A 16,281-nucleotide genomic window follows, 5' to 3' on the forward strand; every position below is an offset into this window, starting at 1 on the left:
ACCATATCATAAAATAGATACACTCTTATTTTCAATTTTGTAAGCAATTATAAACAGCCTTGTACAAAAATGTTGATTTGTCTCACTGAAGACTTTCTTACTAAAGAGTCTTGATCTTGACTTTCCTACAAAAGAATTTTTGACATAGTATATCCTTGATATAATATTATTGGGAACCCCCATAATATGCCCCACTTCTGAGCCTTTTCATGGGTAGGTGCCTGTCTGGAAGTGTTTTCTTCCCTGTATTATCATGTTGGACCCTTACATTGTATTTAGATTATTGGTCAAATGTTATTACACCAGAGACACATTTCCCTGAGCACCTATATAACATAATGTCATATCCAGCACTTCCAAAATCATTCATTATTTCCTTATCCTGCATTATTTTTCACCTTAGTATTCAATAATACCTAATATGTTATGCTTATTTTATTGTCTTTCTCTACATCCTAGAACCTACATTAAATAAAGATCAGAAATCTAGTCTATTTTGTCAAACAAAACAGTGCCTCAAATAGTACTTGGCACATAGTAAGTGATTAATAAATATTTTTTCAATACATAGATAAATAAAAAGGAAAACATGTAATAATTTTGGTACCTATACACTAGTTCCTTTCCAGAAAGCTTGTTCCAAGTTAAACATTCATAAGCATAGAATAACCCACTTTGAATATTCATTTCAAAATTCTTATGTAATAGAAAAAATGTACTAAATCTCAATGTTGGTTTAATTTTCATTTTTTATTCCTTCTTTGACTTATCTGTGTCTCTTCTTTATATTTCTCACTAAAGTGTTTCTTTAAAATCATGTGCAAATGTTTAAATGCATTGTGTTCAAATTTTTCATTTTCATTGACATTTTCCCTTTTTCAGAGTATTCTTTCAGATTTTCCTCATGTTTTATGATATCTTAGACAAAATATGCATGAAGTAGAATATTCTAAGATTTCTTCACCCAAGCTCACCTATACTATTGCTTTAGACTTCAGATTTGTCTCCCTACCTTTTTGTCATCCAGATCACTCATGATTTTTCAGTATCATTTCTTATCCTTACTTCAATTCTTTTTTAATCCACATGACTCTCATTTCTTTCTAAAAGTGAATATTTCCATTTTATTTTCCTTCTTGTCTGGTAATATAGGGGTCATGTCTTCATGGATTCTATTTTAAATTTTTTTTTTATTTTTTTATTTATGATAGTCACACACAGAGAGAGAGAGAGAGAGGCAGAGACACAGGCAGAGGGAGAAGCAGGCTCCATGCAGGGATCCCGATGTGGGACTCGATCCCGGGTCTCCAGGATCGCGCCCTGGGCCAAAGGCAGGCGCTAAATCGCTGGGCCACCCAGGGATCCCCCATGGATTCTATTTTAAATGCCTGTTCTCGGGCAGCCCAGGTGGCTCAGCGGCTTAGCACCGCCTTCAGCCCAGGATGTGATCCTGGACACCTGGGATCGAGTCTGACGTCGGGTCCCTGCCTGGAGCCTGCTTCTCCCTCTGCCTGTGTCCCTGCCCCACCCCCTGTGTCTCTCATGAATAAATAAATAAAATCTTATAAAAAAATAAAATAAATGCCTGTTCTCGGGGCACCTGGGTGGCTCAGTCAGTTGAGTATCTGATTCTTGGCCTCAGCTCAGGTCTTGATCTCAGGATAGTGAGTTTAAGCCCTGTATTGGTCTCCACACTGGATGTGGAGCCTACTTAATAAAATAAAACAAAATAAAATAAAATGCCTCTTCTCACTTATTTTAATAGATGATATGTTCAGTAACTGCTGTCCCTTTGATAATCTTTTCCCATTTTCTCTGTTGTATTTTTATGTAGGCCCTCACTTTATATTTGTTTTCTATTTGCTCAACCATAAATCAGCCTAGATCTAGATCCAATGTCATGTTTACAACCAGATGACACCTGTTGTTTTCTTATTCCTCACTTCTTGCTGGTTAAAACCTATTTATGCTGGTTAAATACCCTTCCTGTTACTCCAGCTGGGTGACAGGCTGGTGTGTAGACCTCCCAGCTAGAGACTAGGAAGCAGATGTGGAGTTTAACTTTGCTCTCTAAAGTGAGGTGGTCTCCTATATCCTCAAACTTGTTTCACAAGCAGGAAAAGCTACACTTTCTAATACATGTTTCTTTCCACCATCTTCCTACCCTGGCTACCACCTACATTGCTTTAACTAAATCTGAGGAGATGTAATATGTCACTTGCCAGTCCTTTCTCTTCCTTCCTGTTTTCAGATACTAATGTCAAAATAAGAAGAGATGGTAATATAAGGATACTGCTCCATGTACCTCAAGAAGCAACACCTTCTATTAAAACCCAGTGATATCATGGTAATCCAAGGTTTCAGTGGAAGAGGTCCATGAATCTATTTTAGTTCATCAAGAAATGTTGAAATACTTTCTTGACTTTCAAATAAATAAGATTAATCTGTCTGTGGGTATAGAACACCTGTTGTTTTTTTCTTAGTCCAATAGCATTAACATTAGAGGGATGGTAAAGAAATTGCCTTGATTAATCTTAGTTTTTAGAGTTATTGTAAGATGTGTTTTTCTCTGTAGGTGTTTTAACAGAAAGTGTGGTAAAAGCAATTTATGATAGCAGACTGCTAATCAGATGTCTTGAAAACTAAAAGTTTGATAGCGATGTTTCTCAGTACTGATTTTGGTTTGTCTATTCTTCCAACCCAAAGTGACTATCTTCCAAAGCATGGCAGATGATTAGGGAAAAATACATAGATGCACAAAAGAATTACCACGGGAAATGTCAGCACCACATAATATGTGGCTTTTGTTGTTACTATGTAATGCTTAGAAATTATGTCTTTATAAAATCATATCGAAAAATTATATCCTATCACTTTGCCCTTTTAATTAATTTAAACATTGAAAAACACCTGAAGGAATTTTGACGGTAAAGTTATCTGAGCTATTAAAATACTTTAGATGAATTTAGCAAAAAATTATCTGCTGTGTTTGATTAAATCACCATGACATCTTGAGTAACAGACTTTTTTTTTTCACTCAGATGGAAACTGAGTGGGGTTAAGTTGACAAACTTATTTTCAAAAGCACCTTGGTAGTGATCTTTTCAACGTAAGATACCACACTTTGGCAAAGGAGATTATTATCATAAGGTGTGTGTAATTAAAAAATGTCTGCGGTTCTTTTACTCAACTGGCCATTAAAAAATGCTTTATCTACTGTGACATCAGCAAAGCTCTTTCAAATGTTGGTTCATGTTTTGTGTTTTGAGTAGGTTATTGGTGACCTTTCTGCATTTATCTGAAAGCCCTTTGTTTGGTACATGTAGAAACTCTGTTGCAAGAGATCAGATCCTTGAGTTGAATGATTGTAGATGTCCATGCATAAGTACAGTGTTTTTGTTGACTGATTCTGAGGAGTTAGTTGTTGGTCTTAAATCAAGGAAACAAACAAAAACAAAAAACAAACAAACAAACAAACAAAGCTTGTTCTTTATAAGAGATGAAAATAGAACATAGAATTACAGAATGGCATTGAGTCAAAGAAATTTCTAAAGACTAGGTATCTTTCAAGCAGTAATTAGAATTCTTCATATTCTAGATATCTGTTGGCTATTGAGCCCCAAATGCCTTTGAATAATGCTTGTTCTCAAAACAGCCACCATTGAACCACCAAATGATGTTAAGCCATTATTATAATTATTATTAAACTTTTAAAAAATTGTTACTACATGGGAAGAATTTGTGAGGGAGATTCAACTTTCTTTTTAGAGGTACAATTGTCACATAACGTATTAGTTTCTGCTGTGTAACATATTGATTCAATCATTGCATTAACTTATTTTATTTTTTATACATAGGTAGAGGGAATGTCAACCTCCTTTTCCAAACCTGTTAGTGACTCCTATTGTATATTGGAGAAAATAGAAACCCTTAATTTCTTCACTAAGTGCCCCCCATAACTGATTTTATTACCCTAATTACTGCCTTCTCTGTTACTACAAAACTACAGTTTTTTTTTTTAATTTTTTTATTTATTTATGATAGTCACACAGAGAGAGAGAGAGGCAGAGACACACAGGCAGAGGGAGAAGCAGGCTCCATGCACCGGGAGCCAACATGGGATTCGATCCCGGGTCTCCAGGATCGCGCCCTGGGCCAAAGGCAGGCGCCAAACTGCTGCGCCACCCAGGGATCCCCAAAACTACAGTTTTATAAAATGATACTATCCTTTATATAGTATTCTCTGATCCTGTTTCCCTCACATATCTTATTCATTCTTGGATTTTTTGGCTTGTTTTATTAAAGCCAAACAATGTCCAATTTGAAGACAATTCAGTTGACCAAGTAAAGGTTAATGAGAGAGAGATATTAAGTTTGCCATCCATATGGAATTTTGTCATTCCTATGTAGTGCAGCACCAGATGAGGTTTTGTGGCATCACCAAGGAACTAGGGTAAGAAAATGTGAGTGTGCCAAATCCATCTTTGCATGATGGCTATTTTGTGTGTGGGGGGAGGGCGGTTGTCTAATATAATCACTATAAAACATGTGTTCCTTAATTGAATTATAGTATTCAGTAGCATGAATTTGATTTGAGATAAAATTCCCTGATATTTCTGTGTCATTAACTTTTTGATGATGGTGGCTATTATCTTTGAAGGGTTTTTGAGAAATATCCAAACTTAATGTATGATATTTAAACAAACCTGGAGAAAATAGAAACCCTTAATTTCTATTGGAATGGAAGAGAGTCTTCTGCAAGAAGAATAATAGTTATAAATGATTGCTTTTCTCTTTAGTGTTTGCTTGTTTTGTGTTATTTTGAACTCTCATTTGTTGATATTTATTAAAGAGAGGACGCATTTGTCTTAGCTGGAGAACAAATGAGATCCTAATTAAAGTAGTTATAAGAAAAGAAAAATCATGACATTAAGATAATATGTAATCTTGGAAGGGTTTAAAATAGCTATACCTGTTGCCCAAAGTGGTATGATTTTGATTTCCTTTAGCATAGAGAACTTAGTTTGTAGTAATTTAACTTTGCAGTTTGGTAAAAGTCAGTGTCTTTAAAAAGCCAAAACAGAACCTTGGAACCATGATGAACTGGTGCCTGTAACCGTAGGATAGATAGACTAGCTGTTTTGTCATTTCTATATTCTCAGCTTGGAGGATATAAAATATAAATGTAAAAGAAATACTTCACTACTTTGTTCTAAATCCTGTCTGATCCAACAGGGAACAAGTATATTATTTGGGGTTTCTTAATAGAAAAAAAAAATATCTTGAACCCAATGAAGTAGTTGTGTCTGCAAAAAAGAAACTTGGAATTCACCTTTGGTCCACATCATATCTTTGGCATATTTTCTATTAAAAAGATTTCTAGATTTTAGCCTCTGCTTAGTTTTGGTTATCTAGGCTGTAATAAGTAGCCTTGGGACCCCCGAAGGCACACCCCACACACTTATGCTGTGTGACCTAAGGTCACAAGTAATGGCTGCAAGCTAATTGATTGAGAAAGGCTTGTCTGGCGGGGCCTCTCTGCGTCCTCCCTTCACATTCCTTAGTTCTGTGAGAGAGGCACTGGCGGCTCAGCGAGCAAGGAAGGAAAAAAGAGAGGAAGTTTCTCTGCCTTCTGATTCCTCTCTGAATTCCCTTGTAGTGAGCTTACTTCTCTCCACCCACTTCTTACCAAGAACTCCTTAATTTGAAGGTGAACAACTTAAAGCCTGATCCCAGAGAGTTGCCCGAAAGGTGATTTGAGTAATTTATTGAATGGAGAGAACAAATTACCTATTGAGGCGGTGGGCAGCGTATGGAAATGATATTAGAACTTCAGCAAAGTGCACAGCTGCATAATACAGAAGCCGGGACTCAGATTGACAGGCAAATAAGCCAGCTCGTGGAAGGGGCCTCTGGGTGGCAGCTCTGGGCTATTGGGTGTTGGACAACTGTAGGCAAAACAGAAATGGAACAGGGGCAGAAAATAGCACACTTTTACGCTACGCAACTGTGGCTTTCGCATGGTGAGTGCAGATTTAAGCTATTATTTAAAATATACTTGTCTGTGTTGGGAGGCACGTAAAGGAATCGATGGTGCTGCGAGGGAAACGAGAGCGAGAGCCTTTCTTTTAAGTTCTTAGGTGATTTGGTTTTGCTTCTGCTTGATTTCACATTAAACTTGGCAATGCTAACGGAGAAATACAATATTTGTATTGTCTCGCGTGTCCTTTCTCTTAAGACTGTCCTTTTGTTTCAGTCGTGCTTCTCTTCAACCTGGATAAATATTGTTTTAGGCAAATCATCTGTGGAATAGATAATGAAGGAGCGACGGTGGGACAGAGTATATGTAAACAGTTCATTTAGTCCAACTTTGGGGCTCCTCTCCTCGGCTTCGTGTTCTGCTGCCTTATCTCAGGAATATGTAGCACAGACTGGATGAAAAGAGCTTTGTGTGAGAATTCCTGCCAGGGAAGGGGTCAGGGCCTGTGCCTTATCTGACTGCCAGCGGGACTCACTGGGGTGTCCTCTTATTTTTAACCTAAAATAGGAAAAAAAAAAACAGTGCGTCCTTACATATTAAAAAGTAAGTGTCTTGATTCCAGCAGTTGCCTACTTATGGTTTATGTGTGTTATTCCTGGCCAAGGACTGTTGAAACCTCTTTTGAGAAGCAGCATGCAAACTTCTTTTGTTTCTTTTTTGTCTTGTTTGCTCACATTTCACTGTAGAAACTTTGCACCCAGTTTTGTTTGTTTGTTTGTTTGTTTGTTTGAATTTTAAGTATCTTGAAACAATATTGAATAGCTTTTACTTCAGTGCAAATGTGTTGGAAGTGAGTTGGCTTGCTTTTCCTGGAAAAAAATACTTCAGAGAGTAACTGGTGCTTAATTCCTTGTTTAGCCATAGTTACAGTCCTATTTTAAATACGCTGCTGCTTCTTCTTCTTCTTCTTCTTCTCCTTTTCTTCCTTTTTTTTAAATCAGAGCCTTTAGGGAGTATTCCTAGAAATATTATGGAAGAGGTTCTTCTGCAAAAACTGCAAATTCAGTACTACAACTTTAATAAGTGCCACAACCTCATCTTTGTTGTTGACTTTGTTTAAAAAGCAACTTTATTAACAAGGTGCCTGCAGTAGATGTTACCAAATGAATGAAATGAAAAATGTGTCTTCCACACTGCTGATTTGATAAAATACAGAGTTCTGTGTTGTTACCATGTTTCACATTCATTTAAACTTTTTAAAGAACGGCTCTGTAACAGAAATTTTGAATAATCATTTTAAAAACAAAAGTAAGCTCTTTATATTTTGAAATTTATGGCTTCTATCCGCTAAAGTTAAATTAATAAATGGAAAAAATATATTAGAGTGATTGTGAAGCTGTAAACTTTACAATAAAGGAAGGAAAGCTTTTAAGGAAGAATGAATGTGTTTTTGCTTACAGGGCATTTTTGAAGCATTACTTAGCCTTTCTTTTCCGAAGATTTATGGAAAACTACCAACTTTTGCAGAACCAAGTCATAGTCTTGACTTTAATAGAGAAACCATGTATAAAGAATACATAGTTTATGTACAAAAGGATAATTGTTTTTTAGCTACTTCTATGATTTGATATAAGCTTCTTTCAACAATTGCAAAATGTGACTGACAAATCCTGTCCTAAGAGAACAAGTTCATTATGTTTGTCACCTGTTACATCTATTCTTTCTTTTGCTCATATACACCATTCTTAGCTGTTCATTAGTGCTGCATGAAAGTAAAGGCCTTTTTTGAGAGGAAATGGTGAAGTTTTTGTTGGCATGAACGTTTTGAGGTTTTAAAAATTATGTTCTCGTTAAAATCACACAAGGTGTTTTTAATAAGGTCTTTTGTTATGATCTTAATATGAATAGTCAAGAAAGGAGATGTAAATTGTTTGGGTTTTTCCTTTAATATGTCTCAGTTTGTAAAGTGTGGCTGAGTGTTTATGGAGGCTTTGTGAAGAGATTAGCCTTTTGAGAATTTCTCCTTCTGGTATCATTTTTTTTTTTTTTTTTTTTTTGTAAAACAAAAACAAAACACAAAAAACATTTGGCTCCTTACCTATTTCCTCCAAACCAATCCAGAGACCAAAAATTAAAGGGAACTTCATTATTTTCCTCAGTTATAAAGTTTAACCACAACTCAGGAAGTTACTCTGCTGTAAGGAAGGTCTGCAGAAGAATGGGGTTCCTTCTAATGGAAGTATACAATTGTGATAAAAACAAGTTAGAAAGATCTACTGGGTAGTTTTCCTAAATTTAATCTTAAACTACTATCTCCCATCTTTCCTGTTCATATTTACTTACTTGGTTACTGAAGCAAAGGAGTCTTTTAAAAACTGGAGTCAACCTTAGCGTTATTTTAAAACCATGATTTTAAGAAGGTACGTGTAGTCTTATATAAGGCTAACTTTCCACAGAAGTTTGAATTATTTATTAGATTAATAGAAAATAATGGACATACATTCACAAATTAGTATATGATTCTCTCCCTTATTTATATATAAAACATATTGGCGATTCATTGTACTTCCCCTTATACTACTATATTACAACCAGATTGGAGTGTGTGTGTGTGTGTGTGTGTGTGTGTGTGTGTGTGTGTTTGCACTTATGAGTTCACAGAGAGGGGTTGAGTGGCCTGGACACTTTTTTACTTAGTTCCTTAATTCTCATGGTCACTAAATTTCAGGGGTTTTCTGCACCCTTATAGCAGGAGACATCTGTTTCAGTGTGGATGAATATAATCTTGCTCTATTCTCACTTCAATTATATTCATCAACTGGTTTTTAAAGATGATTTACTCTATCAAAATATAGAGCAGAATCTCTAGGATTGGATTCTAACATCTGTAACAAAGGATGAATCTTCCAAAGGCTTTCCTAGAGAATGGCAGTATAGTTTTTATTACTCTTCTTAGAAGGAAGAGAGCATAGTGGTTGTTTGGTCTTTCTAGATACTTTGATCTTAGAACTCACATCTTTCTTAATTGTAGAATCTCTGGAATTTTCTTTTCAAGTGTTACTTATTGTGCCATTAGTTCTAATCTCTTTTTCTGGAACATCCTGGTAGATACATGTAGAAGTTTTGTAATGTGTCATACATATTCTTAAATTCTCTTTCACCTTTTTCTATATCTCTTTCTCTGTTGCATTTTCGGAAACTACTCAGAGATATCTTCCAATTTACTAATTTTTATTTTGACTACGTCCATTAGAAGTTTTTGACTATATAGTTTTTTCCTGGAAATTTTGTTTGGTTCTTTCCACATAGGCACTTTTACCATTCTATCTGTACTTATTTTCTAATACGTAAATTCTATTGAACGTTATATCTCACTTTGTCTCTTCAAGGATACTAACATGCTTATTTTGAAATTCTGAAATTGATCTTTTATTTTCATATCATCTGAGATTATTGCCTGCTTTTCTTCCCCAGTGTGTGTGTGTGTGTGTGTGTGTGTGTGTGTGATTTCACTTGTCTTGGAATTTTGGTTTTCAGGCTCAACTTGAGTGAGAGGATTTTTAATAATTGTCACTCTCTCTCTCTCTCTCTCTCCCAGTCCTATGATCATAGAGTTGGATCCTACACCCTCCCCACCCCCAACTCAGAATCTTTGGTAATAGGAATATTATAGATCTAAGTCACGAAGTCGAATAGCAATTTGTCCCAGGTGCTGATTGTCAGAATATGGTTGTCACCTCTGGCCTCCTTATGTAAGTAAGCAGCTCTGTGTCAACCATGGCTCCAGGGGTGTAACCTGTTATTCAGCTCCCTGTTAAACTCACACTCAGGTTTTAATCACTAAACTTGGCACTAATTTGCACTCCCTGTGGGGCAAATGTGGCACCTCAGTTACCTCAGAGATATAAGGCAATGTTTGCCAAGCCAGCTGGTACACCACAGTTTTCTGTTTCCATTCTATCTCTGATATTACTTTGTTTCTGATATAATTTTTGCATGATCCCAGTCAATATTTTGTCTACTCTTGTTATATGTTGGAACCAAAAACAGAGAACTCAAACCATATTCTTGCAATGCCGCCTTAACAGGCATCCCAAACCAGGGGCTTTGAAATCAGACAATGTGAGTTCAAATTCTAACTCACTCATGAACTACATTACCTTAGGCAAAGCTTTAATTCCTTCAAAAGTCCCCATGTTTTCAAAAAATTTCATATTCTTTATCAAAAATATTAATAGCAATGCTTATCCCATAGGGCTGTCCTAAGCATTGAATGGGATAATGTATGGACAGCAGTTAGTTCTGTGCTTAACTATACCAAATGTGCAAATTGTAGCGGGGGAGAAAAGTAACCAAAACTCAAACAAAACCAGATGCTACTAATTACGTAGTGAATAAACGGTAATAGAAGTGTAAAATAGACTTTGACGGACCAAGGTTTTGACAGACCAGGATTCGAATCTATAGTATCAGCAGAGCATACATTTGGCTGTGTAGAAAATGAGTTTCTGAAAACCAAAAGCTTGAAGAAAGATGAGACTGGAGATGAAGCAGAGGCAGCTTGGAATTAGTCTTCGAGTTTGAAAACAAAGAAAGACACGTTTCGAAAAAACTATTGCCAATATGTCCATGAGTAGAATGCTTATGAAATCAGCATTTTATTTTCCTCTCTTACCACTGGCTCCCCTCCACCATGTTAATTTCTCTTTCATTTCTATTTGTAGGAACCTCTTCTGTGCATTCCTTAAATATTCATGAGCTTCCGTGCTCCTTCCTTGGCTGCCTTTTCTTCTCTCACTATCCTTTCTCCTTTGTTCATCTCATTCATCACCATGACTTCACATACCATTACTAACCAACCTCTATCCTATTTCTGTCTCCCAAACCTTAAATCAGTAGATCCAATTAGCCACAGGCATTTCACATGCAACATATCCAAATCTGAACCATTATCTCTCTGCCAGAAACCTTTCTGGTCTCAATCTGCCATCTACCTGGTTGCCCAAAATGGAATTAGGACATGAAAGCTTGCCTTTTGTATACTTCTCTCTCTCCACACATTTAAGCTTTATGAAATGCTGATTTTATTTCTAGGTATTTCTATTCTTAATTCTTTCTCCAGTTTCATCTACACATTTCTTACCATATGATTGACACTGGTAGGCCACTTTGGAGTTTATCCATCAAGGACAAGGAAGTTGAGGTATGTATGTATACAAAACTCTTGCCTGGCACTGGTTGAAGTTTAATCCTATAGCCATTAGCTCTAGAATTCCAGCTTACCACATGGCAACCCAAGCATATTCTTGTCCCAAGAGCATCCTCAGGCACAGAGTGGCAAGTGCTTATGTAAAACACCCTCAGTGTATAAGGACAGTGTGAGTGGCAAGATGTATGAATAGAATGTCAAGATCATCTACACTGTATATTTAAGAGGCCTTTAAGTTCTTCCCAAGTGTTTGCTGTTTCAAATAACATTGCAAAGAACACTGTGATATATGCTGTGTGTGTGTGTGAATATATGCTGAATTTCTCATAGGGTATATATCCAAAAGTGGAATTGCTGTATTATGAGATACGTATGGTAGCCCAAGATATTTATTTTACCACCAAAAATAAGTTTCAGGTTGTCTATAAATTGCCAATGTTTATATCCGATCTGTGTGTATGGGTGTGTGTATGTGTATTTCCCAACTTGTCATTGATGAAAAAATTCAAGAATCAGTAGATTAAATTAAGAACAATAGTTGATTATTCAGTCATAAAAAAAGAAAGGAAGCTTGACATTTGCAACAATGGATGAACCTTTACATTATGCTAAGTAAGACAAAGAAAGACAAATACTACATGTATGGTGTATTCACTTCACTTATGTATGGAATTTAAAACAATTGAACTTGTAGAAATAAAGAACAGATTGGTGGTCGCCAGAGCTGTGGAATGGAGAGAGGAAATGGATGAAGGTGGTCAAAAGGTATAAACTTCCAGCTGTAAGATAAATAAGTACTGGGGATGTTGACTATAATTAACAATGCTGTATTTTGTATTTGCAAGTTGCTAAGAGAGTAAATCTTCAAAGTTTTCATCATAAGAAAAAAATAGTATGTGAGGTGAGGGATGTTAACTAAGCTTATTGTGGTAATCATTTCACAACATATACATGTATCATATTATTATGTTATCCACCTTAAACTTATACAATGCTATATGTCAATAAAACTCAGAGAAAAGAACAGTAGTTGGCTAGAAAAGAATACTTAATAAAATCAATATTTAAGCAGTGGATGGAGAAAGAGAGGAGTTCAAAAGAAGATACAGAAAGAATGCCCAGAGAAATAGCAGAAACAATGATAGGTGCTGAGAGTGTTAAAGGCTTAGTAGCTATACAAAAACTAATTTCAAAATAAAGTCCCTTGAATAAAACAGAAATTTATCTCTTTCATATTAGAAGCCAGCGTATGCTGGTAGAGTCATTATGCTCTTCAAGATCATTCAAGAACACAGGTTTCTTCTGCCTTGTTGCTTTGATTGGTTTGCAGGGACAGCTGAGCTCACAACAGGAAGAGGAAAAGAGCACATTTCAGGGATAACAGTCTGTCTTTAAGTTGAAGACAGCCTAGAAATTATATAGGGTATTTCCGCTCTATTCTACTCATCTAAATTTAGACATACAGCTATAATGGGATATGAGAGAAGCTAGAAAATGTAATTTCTTCGTAGGAGGCCATGTGATTCAGAAAAGGGGAGAATGAATTTTGGGAGAGTGTCTAGCAGTTGCCACACCAACTTTCTAAATCAAAAAAAAAACCAAAAAAACATGGCGGTTATATAGGTTTAGACAGTCACTTAACATTTAATGAGGGATTGCTATATTTGGTCATTATTCTGTGTAATAAGGATAGAGAGGTTAAAAAAAAATGCTCCTAAGTAGTTTATAATGTCGAAAGGAGAGATAGATGCTAAAAAATTAACAAATATATGATATAATATTAGGAAGTAATAAATACTGAAGAAGAGAATGAAGTAAAAGAATAGAGGTGCTATTTTTAGATGTAATAGTTAAGAGAGATCTATTATGTTAAAAAACTGAAAGGGATCCTTTCAAAGACAAAATACTGGGATCTCCCTCTTTGGAGGAGAATTTGCATTTGAGTTGCAAGCCTAGAAAATTAGTTGAATAGGATAAGGAGAACTGCAATTGGAGAGATATTTCAGTACTAAGGTAGGGTTATCCTCTTAATGAGTTTGGGGAGAAAATTGACCTTGATTGTATCCTGAAGAGAAGATGCTTACAGAAATGAGGTGTTTGCAGGTCCTAGCACTAGAAAGAAAGGTGTAGATAGTTCATATGTGATGACCTCATTTTTCCCTAAGTAAGACATCAGGAAAAGTACTGAAAGTGCAGGCTGTGTGGGCTACATCAGGGTTTTTTTGTTTTTGTTTTTGTTTTTTACAGCCGGTTCTTGATGAGAATTATGAAGGTATGAAGTTGTTATGAAAATTTCCAGCAAATATGAGAAGCCCAAGTTTAGGAGAGAAGTGTGTCATGGAATTTATCTTTGCTGGGGTTTTCCCAAGATGAAAACATTCTGAAAGGATTGATAATAAACTGTGTAAGACACAAAGTTTAGTGGAATAGTCCTCCTGTGCTAGGTAAGAGAAGATGGTAATGAGAGTAGTTTAGGTAAAGAAACACAATGTTTATTACACAAAGCAAAAGAAATAGCCCTTCAGAAGAGAACTGACTAGAGAACCACATGCCCAGTTCTAGATTATGCCTGAGTTTGAAAAGTGAGAAAGTGTTTCGTATTATAGTTTTCAAAATAAGTTTTTTCTTTTAAAATTTAATAGTAAAAAATTCCAAATTCCTAATTAGTTGGCTTTCTTATTTTTGTTGTGAAGGTTGTTGTGTCAGAATGTACACAGTTGTACAGTAGGAATGTACAGGAATGTACACTGTCACAGTTATGAGACAAATTATAAAAGCACTAAGAAATTAAAATCCTAAGTGAATCCCTGTTGCATTGTTATTTGACTTTTCTTTAACATCTGCCAGTCCCTGGTGGAATTACTGTTTAACTTCATGTAATAACTAGGGAAATGGAAATCTCTGGGGGGGTGCGGGGGGAACATATGGTTTATAAACTGATTTACTAAATGCTTAGCATCACGTACATCATCTTTTATATTTCATTCTTCCATACATGCTACCTCATAGAGCAGTCAGCCTTTCTTGGCATAGCATATATATCTTGATAAGTGGATTCTGAGTTTTGCCCCCCCTTTTTTATCCTTTATATCTGGATTTTTGCATATTCCCATCTTTATCCCCACCTTTTATCGGGAATGTCATCAGATATAGAGAAACCATTGCCAGAACTATTGAGATTTTTTTTGCCTTTTGAAAGTACCATCTTGATATTGTTGAAACTTTTAGTTTTTATCTCTTGGTGAAACTATGCATCGGTTCTGCTAATTTTCTGGTTCTCAGATTACTCCAAGATATATCCAATTTCGACCTTTTGAGGTTTTCTTGCTGTTGTTTACTTGTTTGTAAGCAAGTCCATTCTTTCTTGTATTTATTTTTCTATGGAATATTTTTATTTATTAGTTTATCTTTCCTCTAAAGAGACTAAAATGGCTGATTTCTTTTTGGCCTTTGGGTTGCATTAACTTCTTTTGTCTGCCTTCTCTGATCAAGATATAGCCAAATTATACATTCACACTTCACTGGAGTAAAATTCCCATTTTCCATCAGGTCTCTACTATCTTGCCATTGTCACTCTACTTGTATTGCCATTTCTTGTTGCTGTTTTCTCCCAAACTACACTCAATTGCTGGCATAGTCCTCTGCTCAGCTGAAATTTTACCTTTGTTTCTGTAAAATGTCTCTCTCAAGAAAAAAGTGGTAAACATTTAAATTTTGAAACTAAATATGGCATTCTTTGACACCGGTATCTTTCTTCTATGCTAAATTTTGATATCTTATATCCATCTACAATTAGCTTTCTTATTGCTGTCATCATCTCAATCAATATTTTCCTGTCAGTTAGATGTAAATTAGTAAGATTAGATTTCATATGTTCCTGATGGCAGGATATCACAACACACTGTAGCAAGATTTTTACAATTAATATGCATTTGTACTATTTATGCGCTAGAAACTATGTAGGGAAAAATATCACAAGAATAGGGCCCAAGCCATTTAGGTTTAGGACACTTTAATCAACATTTAGAATTCTTTTCCCCTGTGGGTAAAAAATTTTTTTTTTTATCGGTAAAAAATTATTAATACTTAGTTATTAACCCTTTCATCACTGTTATGCATTAGCAGATCAATTTAATTATTTGTTGGGTGATTAAAAATGGCTAATTATAAAACAGAGGTTTAGAAAGGCAACATTGATACTGATACATACATACATATACACACAGATTGATAGATATAAAGGATATAAATACATACCGATACTGTGAAATGTTATATTTCACATTTTATCTCTATCAGTTTTTGAAATTCTTTGAATTAAATCAAGACAAAATGAATTATGTGTTTGAAAATCCCACAACGTGGCATTAAAAAGGAAAACCAGCATGTGTCTTCCTTGAAATTTTTATTTTAAATATATTAACGAATCATGTAATCTCAAACTAATATTAATCCTTTAGGAAAATTTGGGGATTGACTTTCCTTAATGCTTTGAAAGCCAAGGGATTCAGTTTTTTAAAATAGGGAAAATTTTGCATTCATCATGAATTTGGAATATCTAATCTTTTCCTCACTTGCTAGACACAGGATTGCAAAGGTAACTAAGACACGGTTGCCTCTCTCAAGCTCTTTGATCATTTCAGTTCATTTTGCAGAAAGTATGACTGTTGCTTATAATCACACTATATCTCATTTCTTTTTAATTTTTTTCTCAAATAATAACTACAATCCAGATTAATTTCTTTGGGATTAGCCAAAATGTTTTAACTTGTTTTAGGAGAAGAATGCGACATGTCTATCAGCAACCCAGGAACAGAGTCATTACATCCTTAATCTCTTTCCAGCTACTCTGGCAGGTGCTTTGCGATCTACAGAGAATATTTGTCATAATTCCTGCTCACCAGTATCTGAGTGGCATTGGGATTAACAGAGTACCTATAACTCTTTTTAGGAAATGGCATAATATGAAGACTCATCCAGGGTATAAAGTGTTACCAAGTGCAATACAAAGCCAGATGAAAACATTCTGAAAGGATTGATAATAAACTTTGTGTAAGACCAAGACATCTGCTTGGCCTTGAGTGATGGGAAG

At 35.4% G+C, this 16,281-nt stretch overlaps 1 long non-coding RNA gene across 6 annotated transcripts in view; it reads left to right on the forward strand.

The window, feature by feature from the left end:
- Positions 1-5,575: 5,575 nt before the first annotated feature.
- LOC144301758 (uncharacterized) overlaps positions 5,576-16,281 on the forward strand; it is a 580,647-nt gene continuing 569,941 nt past the window's right edge. For all 6 annotated transcript variants that reach the window (XR_013368542.1, XR_013368543.1, XR_013368545.1 and 3 more), the window contains exon 1: positions 5,576-6,023. This is a non-coding gene — a long non-coding RNA (uncharacterized LOC144301758). The remainder of the gene's footprint in view (positions 6,024-16,281) is intronic.

Source organism: Canis aureus, chromosome 30, assembly GCF_053574225.1.
Source record: "Canis aureus isolate CA01 chromosome 30, VMU_Caureus_v.1.0, whole genome shotgun sequence".
Lineage (NCBI taxonomy): Eukaryota > Metazoa > Chordata > Mammalia > Carnivora > Canidae > Canis > Canis aureus.